Below are 10,888 nucleotides of genomic sequence, written 5' to 3' on the forward strand. Positions count from 1 at the left end.
ACTTGTGAGGTGCTTCTACTATGTAGGTACATCGGGGGCTCTGCAAACGCAACATAACGCCCCCAGACCATTCTATCAAAGTCTGCATTCCAAAACGGCGCTCCTTCCCTTCCGAGCTCTGCCATGCGCCCAAACAGTGGTTTACCCCCACATATGGGGTATCATCCTACTCAGCATAAATTGCACAATAAATTTTGGGGTCCAATTTCTCCTGTTACCCTTGTGAAAGTAAAAATTTGGGGGTGAAAAATCATTTTTGTGTAAAAAATGTTTTTTTTTATTTTTATGGCTCTACATTATAAACGTCTGTGAAGCAGTTGGGGGTTCATAGTGCTCACCACACATCTAGATAAGCTCTCTGGGGGTCTAGTTTGCAAAATGGGGTCACTTGTGGGGTTTTCTACTGTTTAGGTACATCAGGAGCTCTGCAAATGCAGCATGATGCCCGCAGACCATCCCATCAAAGTCTGCATTCCAAGCGGTGCGCTTTCCCTTCCGAGCCCTGATGGGTGCCCAAAAAGTGCCCCCCCCCCCACATATGGGGTATCAGCGTACTCAGGACAAACTGGTCAACAGATTTTGGGGTCCAATGTCTCCTGTTACCCTTGAGAAAATAAAAAATTGCAGGCTAAAAAATCTTTTTTGAGGTAAAAAAAAGGATTTTGTATTTTCACGGCTCTACGTTATAAATTTCTGTGAAGCACTTGGGGGTTTAAAGTGCTCACAACACATCTAGATAAGTTCCTTAAGGGGTCTAGTTTCCAAAATGGTGTCATTTATGGGGGGTTTCCACTGTTTAGGCACATCAGGGGCTCTCCAAACGCGACATGGCGTCCGATCTCAATTCCAGCCAATTCTACATTGAAAAAGTAAAACGGCACACCTTCTCTTTCAAGCTCTGCAGTGCGCCCAAACAGTGGTTTACCCCCACATATGGGGTATTGACGTACTCACGAGAAATTGCACAACAACTTTTGTTGTCTAATTTTTCCTGTTACCCTTGTGAAAATAAAAATTTGGGGGCAAAAAGATCATTTTTGTAGAAAAAATGTGATTTTTTATTTTCACGGCTCTACGTTATAAACTTCTGTGAAGCACCTGGGGGTTTAAAGTGCTCACCACACATCTAGATAAGTTCCTTAAGGGGTCTAGTTTCCAAAATGTGGTCACTTGTGGGGGGTTTCCACTGTTTAGGCACATCAGGGGCTCTCCAAACGCGACATGGCGTCCGATCTCAATTCCAGCCAATTCTACAGGGTGGAGCGCGGTAATTTGCTGATTTGGGAATGAAATAAAAAAATTATGATCATTAGAAAAATTTATTTTATATTTTAATTATACTGAACAGTAATGGAATTTTTAAATTACATGGTTTTAAATAGTGTATCTGGCAAATGTCGACCTTCGCTATCCACACACTGCTGCATACGTTTTCTGAAGTTTTCATGAACTCTAACAAGCATGTCCACTGGTATTCTGCCAATTTCAGCTTCAATATTGTTCCTTAGGTCTTCCAAGGTGTTGGGACGGTTGATATACACCTTAGACTTCAGGTAACCCCAAAGGAAAAAATCGCATGGGGCTAAATCTGGTGAGCGTGCTGGCCAGTTCACATCTCCCCTCAAAGAGATAAGCAGTCCAGGAAACATTTGCCTCAAACAATTCATGGTAACCCTCGCTGTGTGTGCAGTGGCACCATCCTGTTGGAACCATGTATCCTCTAGTTCCATTGCCTCAAGAGCCGGCTGAAAATAATCCTGTATCATAGACAAGTACCGTTCGGAGTTCACAGTTATGGCACGACCGTTATCCTGAAAAAAGTAAAGACCAATGATGCCTACTCGTGATATGGCGCACCACACAGTGACGCGGTCCGAATGCAGAGGTCTCTCGTGAACTTCTCTGGGGTTTGTTTCACTCCAGTAACGCATATTTTGTTTGTTTACACACCCACTGAGGTGAAAATGTGCCTCATCAGAAAAAAACACAATTGCATCACGGGGTATCTTTGCTAACATGTCTTCACAAGTTGTGAACTTGTTGGACCACGCACATTTTATACGGGTGAAAATTCAGTTCATCATGAAGAATCCGGTGGAGAGAACGTCTTGAAATGCCAAGAGCAAATGATTGCTTCCGAGCAGAGCGTTTCGGAGATTGCAGCACTGCTGCTCTAACTCTCTCGATGTTTCGTGGTGTTGTAATCCTTCTCTCAGGTCCCCTTCGTACACATGACACATTCCCTGCTGTTCTGAATGCATTCACCCAATTTACAATTGATTGCCGTCCAGGAACACGTCCACGTGGAGGAACAGCGAATTGTAAACGAAAAGCACGCTGCACTGCAATGATCGAGTGGGCATTTGAAAAATACGCTTCAACACAAAATGACCTCTCCTCACGTGTCCACTGCATGATGGCAACTGAAAGGCGGAGAAATACAAATCTCCCATCAGCCACTGTAAGCCACACCCACTCTCCCCTCTCTTCGACCGACAGTGCCGCCACAGCATGCAGTGCAAAAAAGCAAATTACCGCGCTCCACCCTGTACATTGAAAAAGTAAAACGGCACTCCTTCTTTTCCAAGCTCTGCAGTGCGCCCAAACAGTGGTTTACCCCCACATATGGGGTATCAACGTACTCAGGAGAAATTGCACAACTTTTGTGGTCTAATTTCTCTTGTTACCCTTGTGAAAATAAGAATTTGTGGGCGAAAAGATCATTTTGTGTAAACAAATGCGATTTTTTATTTTCACGGCTCTACTTTATAAACTTCTTTGAAGCACTTGGGGGCTCAAAGTGCTCACCACACATCTAGTTAAGTTCCTTATGGGGTCTAGTTTCCAAAATGGTGTCATTTGTGGAGCGTTTTCACTGTTTAGGCACATCAGGGGCTCTCTAAACATGACATGTTGTCCGATCTCAATTCCAGCCAATTCTGCATTGAAAAAGTCAAACGGTGCTCCTCTTCCAAGCTCTGCGGCGCGCCCAAACAGTGGTTTACCCCCACATATGGGGTATCGGCGTATTCAGGAGAAATTGCATAACAAAATTTATAGTTAAATTTCTGTTTTTACTCTTGCGAAAATAAAAAAAATGGTTCTGAATTAAAATGTTTGCAAAAAAAAGTTAAATGTTCATTTTTTCCTTCCACATTGTTTCAGTTCCTGTGAAGCACATAAAGGGTTAATAAACTTCTTGAATGTGGTTTTGAGCACCTTGAGGGGTGCAGTTTTTAGAATGGTGTCACACTTGGTTATTTTCTATCATATAGACCCCTCAAAATGACTTCAAATGTGATGTGGTCCCTAAAAAAAAATGGTGTTGTGAAAATGAGAAATTGCTGGACAACTTTTAACCCTTATAACTCCCTAACAAAAAAAAATTTTGTTTCCAGAATTGTGCTGATGTAAAGTAGACATGTGGGAAATGTTATTTATTAACTATTTTGTGTGACATATCTCTCTTTTTTAAGGGCATAAAAATACAAATTTTGAAAATTGCAAAATTTTAAAAATGTTCGCCATATTTCCATATTTTTCATAAATAATCGCAAGTAATATCGAAGAAATGTTACCACTAACATGAAGTACAATATGTCACGAAAAAACAATCTCAGAATCAGCGGGATCCGTTAAAGCATTCCAGAGTTATAACCTCATACAGTGACAGTGGTCAGAATTGTAAAAATTGGCTCGGTCATTAAGTACCAAATTGGCTCTGTCACTAAGGGGTTAAAGCAACAACACTCCTGTTTAAAATCTACACCCCAATACAAACAAAAGCTGCAGGAGTTCTCGGTCCATCTTTTGCTCTGCCCTCAACAGGGCAAATAAAGTACGCCAGCGCAGGAGCCGTGGCAGGAAGCAAAGAGGATGTCATCGTATGAAGATGGGATGTACTGGAACCAGACCGGACCGCATCGGGACCACCCCGGGGTGAGTATAATATAACCTGTTTTTCTTATCTTTCAGGTGACATCGGGGATTATCTAAAGCATTACAGAATGCTGTACATAAGCCCCTGATGCCGGTGGCCTTAGGTTATAGGCAAATTTTGGGGTGACAAATTCCCTTTAACTTAGTGAAGAGCTGGTTTTCCCTGAGTCTCTGGAGAACTGAGCGAAGATGACCAATATGGGCTTGCTTATCAGATGAATAGATTAAAATATCATCTAAATATATCACCACATATTGCCCAATAAAATCAGAGAACACAGAATTGATGGCATTTTGGAAGACCGCAGGAGAATTGGCCAAAGCAAATGGTATAACAAGATTTTCAACTTAGAAAACCATTTGGCCCGGACAATTGGTTACACAAATCAGGAATGAGTGGAAGGGGGTATGTGTTTCTTATGGTAATCTTATTCAGTTCCTGAAAGTCAAGGCATAGGAGGAGACCACCATCTTTCTTTTTTACTAAAAAAAACCCATGCAGCAACAGGAGACACAGAAGGCGGATATGTCCCTTGGGGAGACTCTCAGAAATACATTCCTTCATGGTGACCTGCTAGGGACCAGAAAGGTTGAACAATCAGACCTTAGGCAATGTAGCCCCAGGAACCAGGTCAATGGCACAATCAAAAGGACAGTGTGGTGGCAACCCCCCGGCCTGACTTTAAGAAAACACGTCCTCGAAGTCCTTCAGGTACTCTGGCATACCCTCCAGACCGACGACACAGATGCAAAAATCAGACATTTATTTTCACAATTCGAACCTCATTTAACAATTTCACAAGCCTCCCATTCAATGATTGGGTTATGATATTGCAACCAAGGGAATCCCAAGACCAACCCGGCAGGGAGGTTGTCCAAAACGAAACAGACTATATGCTGCAGATGAACAGGGCCCACCTTAAGAATGAATTATTTAGTAACAGAGTGGATTCCATCCTTGGTGAAAGGAGTAGAGTCAATAGCCATGACTTTCAAGGGTTACCCCAAAACACTTCTGAAGCAGATCGCCTATACTTTGAACAATACCACTCAACAGAGTGCTTCCCCTGGGTGAGACCCAGAATAGTATCCTCTGCCAATCTCACTCGATTGGGTTCATCGTAAATCAGACCCAAGGCTTCGATAAACCAATCAACCGACATTCTCTCAGGGGAAGTGGGAGATAGGGAGAAAGCCCAAGCATGCGGCCCCTCTAGTAACATAGATATCACTATTCCCACCCTTTGACTCTCATCACCCAAGGACCGAGGGTGCAGGGAAAACAATAATTTGCAACTTTCTCTAAATACCCTGAATTTCTTTTTATCTCCAGAAAAAGTATCTGGCAGTTTGACAGAGTGTTTAAGAGAAAACAAGGAGACATCTGACTCCGCACCACCCGCATTGTCAGATGGGGAAGGGGCATCCCAAGTTGTGTGAACAGTATCCGCTAACTCCCTTTGCACCTGCTGGTGGGAAGTGACCAAACCTCTTTGCTCAACAGACAGGCTTTGCATCATTTTAGCCAGATTAGCCACCTGATCTGACAGAGCATGGATCGGATCCATGATATGCAGTAAATCTATACGTTCCTAAAAAATGTTTGGGTCAGTGATAATGTAGTGACACGTGAATAGTGTCACCGGGGTGTAGGCCAGGGGCGCAAGCCGGGAACGTGAGCAGATACACACGGAACCAGAAGACCGAGATGTGTAGAGCGCACAGGACCTGAGCTAGACCGGTCACGTGATCACAGGGGACGCAGCTAATCCGGTCACGTGACCACAGGGGGCAGAGCTACCCCACGAGTGGACGGAGAGCTGACCGTGATACGGAGAAAGGTGCACAAACCAAATAACGAAGGCAAAGCAAAGCCATGGGTCAGAAGCTAGACAAGTATGACGTAACCAAGGGCAAGACAGACGAGTAAACAGGGACGAGCTAAGGGGTCAAAATAGGGACAAAACAGTACCGAGCAGGAAGACAGAGATAGTAGTAAAGGGAGAAACTGGGTCATACACAGCGAAACTCACACACGCAGATGAACAGTGATTACAGATGAGTAATCTGGGTCAGCAATCTCTAGTCGAGTAAACAGAAGTATCACCGACACTGGACCTAGGAACTACCAGCATTAAATAGCCGCTCCAGAACCAAAGAGAGGTGGACAAACTTAACCCTGACCTGACCAGGATGGAGCATAACCGCCACATCCTGAGTCGTGACACAATGACTCCAGCAACAGTCCACTAATTGTGAATCTCCCCCAAATTTTTGAATGGTCTTTTCTTAACAATCCTTTCAAGGCTGCGATTATCCCGGATGCTTGAGCACCTTTTTCTACTACACTTTTTCCTTCCACTCAACTTTTCATTAATATGCTTGGATACAGCTCTCTGTGAACAGCCAACTTCTTCAGCAATGATCTTCTGTGGCTTATCCTCCTTGTGGAGTGTGTCAATGACGGCCTTCTGGACATCTGTCAAGTCAGCTGTCTTCCCCATGATTGTGGAGCCTACTGAAACAGACTAAGCGACCTTTTTAAATGCTTAGGAAGACTTTGCAAGGGCGTTTTGTTAATTATTTTAATTTACTAATATAATAACTTTTGGGTTTTCATTGTCTTTAAGCCATAATCATCAACATTAACAGAAATAAAGACTTGAAATCAATCACTCTGTTTGTAATGACTCTACTGTATATAATATATGAGTTTCACTTTTTGCATTGACGAACTAAAGTAATTTAACTTTTTGATGATATTCTAATTTTGTGAGAAGCACCTGTATATGCAGATTATAATTATATAATTATGTCATTACATAATTATATTTTTGTAATTAGAATGTAATGATATACAAATATAATAATAGAGACAAAGATAATAATCAGTCACTTAAATGAGAACAAATTAATGACTGCTTGCAACCCCTACTAAAGGTACCTTATTGCATAAAGGTTTATATGGTTCCTCACTCATCTCAATAATAAATCCATCTGAATAAGCATCTAACGCCCAGCTAGTGATAGTTCCAGCCGCCAGAATTTTTATCAATTAAAGAGAATTGATCACTAGATCGGTGCTATGTTACATGTTGTGTATTGCTTGGGTAAAAAGTAGTAATAATGGCACTGTCAAAAATCTTTGCTATAATATTCTGTAGAAAAAGAGGTTTACATAAAGTGGAACCAGATGTTAAGGTACAAAAATCAGGTACAAACTACTTCCCATTTGGCACGATACTTAAAATGAAATTGTAATTTTAAAACAGCCATAAGATTGTAAGACAATTAGCTAGTGACACTTGCTACAAATAAGGAGAGTAGTGTAAAATCAGGTAGAAATTGAATATAAAGGCTTTATTACCAATCAGAAAAAATTATACCGTGTGGCAGGTCAAACAATTACATGTATTTGCAATGGAATAGTGTCTGACAGATTTTGCATCAAATGCCATTTACTGGTCATAGGAAAAATGTATTGAACAGGGGTAATGAGCAAGTGCAACAACCATTAGAAAGTTGTACACATATGAATACAAGCAAAAGTTCTATGCAGGGAAGATGAATGGAAATGTGTTACTTGTGTGTAAAAATTCACAAGCTTTATTCCAAAAATATAAAAATACAAAGTTGTAGCACATGGAACACTTCAGTGTACAGATAACAGCTATTTCTCGCCGAGCCTGGTGCGCTAGAATTTTAGCGTAGAAGCGTATTTCATGAGGCTTTATAAAAAAGTGTTATGTTTTTACTGCCATAAAGAAAGCCAAAAAATACGTGACACTTATGGTCCATTTACATGTACTGACTGGCTGCAAAATACAACCGACAATCGACAAACTTTTACTGATTGGCAGTCGTTTAAATGCTTGTTTATGCAGGCAGACCAAAGTAAATTATGCGCTTTGAGCAATCTATATTACATCGCTCAGTGCACACAGGCTCAGTCAATGGCATAGTACACATGCGCTCCCTATTAATTAAAGTAGGGGGTGTATATGCAGCACCCGGCCATAGTCACTATGCAGCTGTAAGAACATCAAGCCACCGCTGGTGTTAGGAACACATGATCGGAAGAGGAGTCAGGTATTACACGCACATCAATCAGATATTGATAATAGGTAATAAAGATAGACCATCAATATAAAATTTGGAGAAAATGTTGTGCAATGGCATAAAAGTACATAAAGGTGCCAGAAAGAGTTTCAATAGCTAAACAGTAAACATATATCTATAAAGCATTTACAAGCTAATGTAAAACCAGAAGCCAGTCTTGTCATATCGCATCACTCATAAATCAATACCCTTTATTAATTACAGCTCCAAATCTTTTTCCAGCTTTTATTGAAAAGTTTCTGTTAATCCACTAAGCAGAGTGTTAGAGTTATGAGGATGCCATATGGCCATGAGAAAAAGAGAATACAGTGAAGACAAGTGCAAACAGAATGACACATAACAGTACAGAATGTTATGCAGCACATATAATAATCACATCAGTGCTGTATCTTTACTTACTAGAAACACTTTTTCTGTTTTCCAAGAGAAGAAAGTGATTATTACTCTTCTTCTATCTCTTTTCCATGCACTGCTCTTTCTTGTCTGTTCTGAGAAGTGAAAGTCCTTTTCTTAAGTATGCCCAGGTACGCCTTCTTGATGCCACTCACAGGTCACAATACTTCCTGCCCTCCACCCAACACCTTAGTTGTTATAGGATACTATGAATAAATTCCATTGTGCATTTAAGTGGGTCAGCTGAGATACTTTAGTCTTGCTGTTCCTCTCAATGGTAGCTGGGATTGGAGAACTACGGCCATTTGCACCAGTGCTTAGAATTGAAATTCTAAGGGTCCCAGGATTAGTTTGGGCTTAGTTTTCTGTTAAAGAGCAGTGAGAGATTGGCTGGGATAAATGTTATCCATTACCTTCCTTAGATCCTGTGCCATGTCTCCACCACTGCTCCAGTCTTTGCTAACAGACTGCAGCAGTGACGTAACGAATAGACCACCGCCATTCACTATGCTTAGGCTACTTTCACACTAGCGTTAACTGCAATAAGTCGCAAATGCGTCGTTTTGCCGAAAATACGCATCCAGCAAAAGTTCTTGCTGGATACGTTTTTTCGTCATAGACTAACATTAGCGACGCATTTGCGACGCATTGCCAAACGTTGCGTCCGTTTTGCGACGCTTGGGCGTGTGGTAGCGGACCGTCGGGAGAAAAAAACGTTACATGTAACGCGCATGCGGAACTCCGCCCCCACCTCCCTGCACTTCCCCGCACCTCACAATGGGGCAGCGGATGCGTGGGAAAAATACATCCGCTGCCCCCGTTGTGCGGCGGAGACCACGCTAGCGTCGGGAACGTCGGCCCGACGCACAGCGACGGGTTGTTCCCGACGCTAGTGTGAAAGTAGCCTTAGTGGCTGTTAATGTCAACAGTCCATTGGTTGGCTACATTGGTTAGGTGCACTGTAGTTGCTACATTACTGCTACATTACATCTGCAGTATTTCACCAAAGATTAGAAAAACACAAAGACGAAGCACTGGAGTGGGGTAATGAGAGTATAGCTAAGTTAGAAATTTTATACAGTTGCAACCTCATGTATTAAAAACATCCTGGAAAAACTCCTCAAAGCATTATATTTTGGGGTAATTAATTCCTAAGTTTAATGGTATATCTAAAGTAAGAACAGAACAACTGACTCCTATAGTAACCCATGGTTAAAAGGGTATTGGTTAATTCAAAGGGGGTTGTCCTACAAAAAAAGTTCCTCTTAATCAACAAATCTTGGAATAAGAATAAGTTCCACAATTGGAGGTGTTAAAAAAATGTTCCTGTGCTGAGATAATCTTATAAAAATTGGATGCTAAACTGTGTCTCTGTGTGGTATCTGATTTTGTTTCTACACATTCATAGACTTGCATGGGTGAGTCTCATCCAATTTTCGGAAGAAAGTAGAGTATGCTGTAATTTTTTTCACACACAATTAGTCAATGAAAAAAATTATTCAACTGCACAGCCCACTTGAGTAACAACGATTCATGTAGATTTCAATGCTGGAAAGCTTGTAATTGCTTAGAAAATACATGTGGGGGAGAGGAGAGATAGAGGACCTTGCTGACCATAAGAGATTTCGCTTAACAGGCAAAAGAGAGACACAGGTCCCCGCCAATCATAAGAGCTTAAACTCTACAGGAAATAGAGAGAACCCTGCTAAGCATAAAATATTACACTCTAGAGGAGAGTACACTACAGACCATAAGAGCGTAAACTCTGCAGGAAATAGAGAGAGACAGGACCCTGATGACCATAAGAGCTCAAACTCTGCAGGAAATAGAGCGAGAGAGAGGACCTCGCTGACCATAAAAGCTTAAACTCTACAGGAAAGTGAGAGAGAGCGAGAGGACCCCGCTGACCATAAAAGCTTAAACTCTACATGAAATAAAGAGAGAGAGAACCCCGCTGACCATAAGAGCTTTAACTCTACAGGAAATAGAGAGAGGACCCCGCTGGCCATAAGAGCTTAAACTCTACAGGAAATAAAGAGAGTACCCTGCTGATCATAAGAGCATTCACTGTACAGCGCAGAGAAGACTTTCTATTAACAAGTGTAGGTTTGCTCTACAATTTATGCCAATTTCTGGCATAAATTGTGGTAAACTTTTTGAAAATTGGAATGTTATAATTTAGCTTTATGTATGTGTCCATTTAAAATCATAATTTTGGGCTGTATTTTAGTGTCCTTCTGTCATTGCCATAAAAAGACAATGACACAAGGACAAAAGATATAATCCCAAATGAAAACAATAAACACAAATTAATATCTCTATAGTGTCTATTCTTCCAATTGTTGTTGTTATATTTTTTTAACAAACGTTTTGATTTTTGTAAAAAGGTTCTTAAAAATATTTTCAGTAGTATTTAGCAAAGAATTACTAGGTCACA

At 41.2% G+C, this 10,888-nt stretch overlaps 1 protein-coding gene across 1 annotated transcript in view; it reads right to left on the reverse strand.

The window, feature by feature from the left end:
- LOC143815673 (polymeric immunoglobulin receptor-like) overlaps positions 1 to 8,562 on the reverse strand; it is a 78,503-nt gene extending 69,941 nt beyond the window's left edge. The window contains exon 1 of the mRNA XM_077295174.1: positions 8,458 to 8,562. The gene's annotated coding sequence lies outside the window, so the exon portion shown is untranslated. The remainder of the gene's footprint in view (positions 1 to 8,457) is intronic.
- Between the last annotated feature and the right edge of the window lie 2,326 nt (positions 8,563 to 10,888).

The sequence above is a fragment of the Ranitomeya variabilis genome, chromosome 3 (assembly GCF_051348905.1).
Source record: "Ranitomeya variabilis isolate aRanVar5 chromosome 3, aRanVar5.hap1, whole genome shotgun sequence".
Lineage (NCBI taxonomy): Eukaryota > Metazoa > Chordata > Amphibia > Anura > Dendrobatidae > Ranitomeya > Ranitomeya variabilis.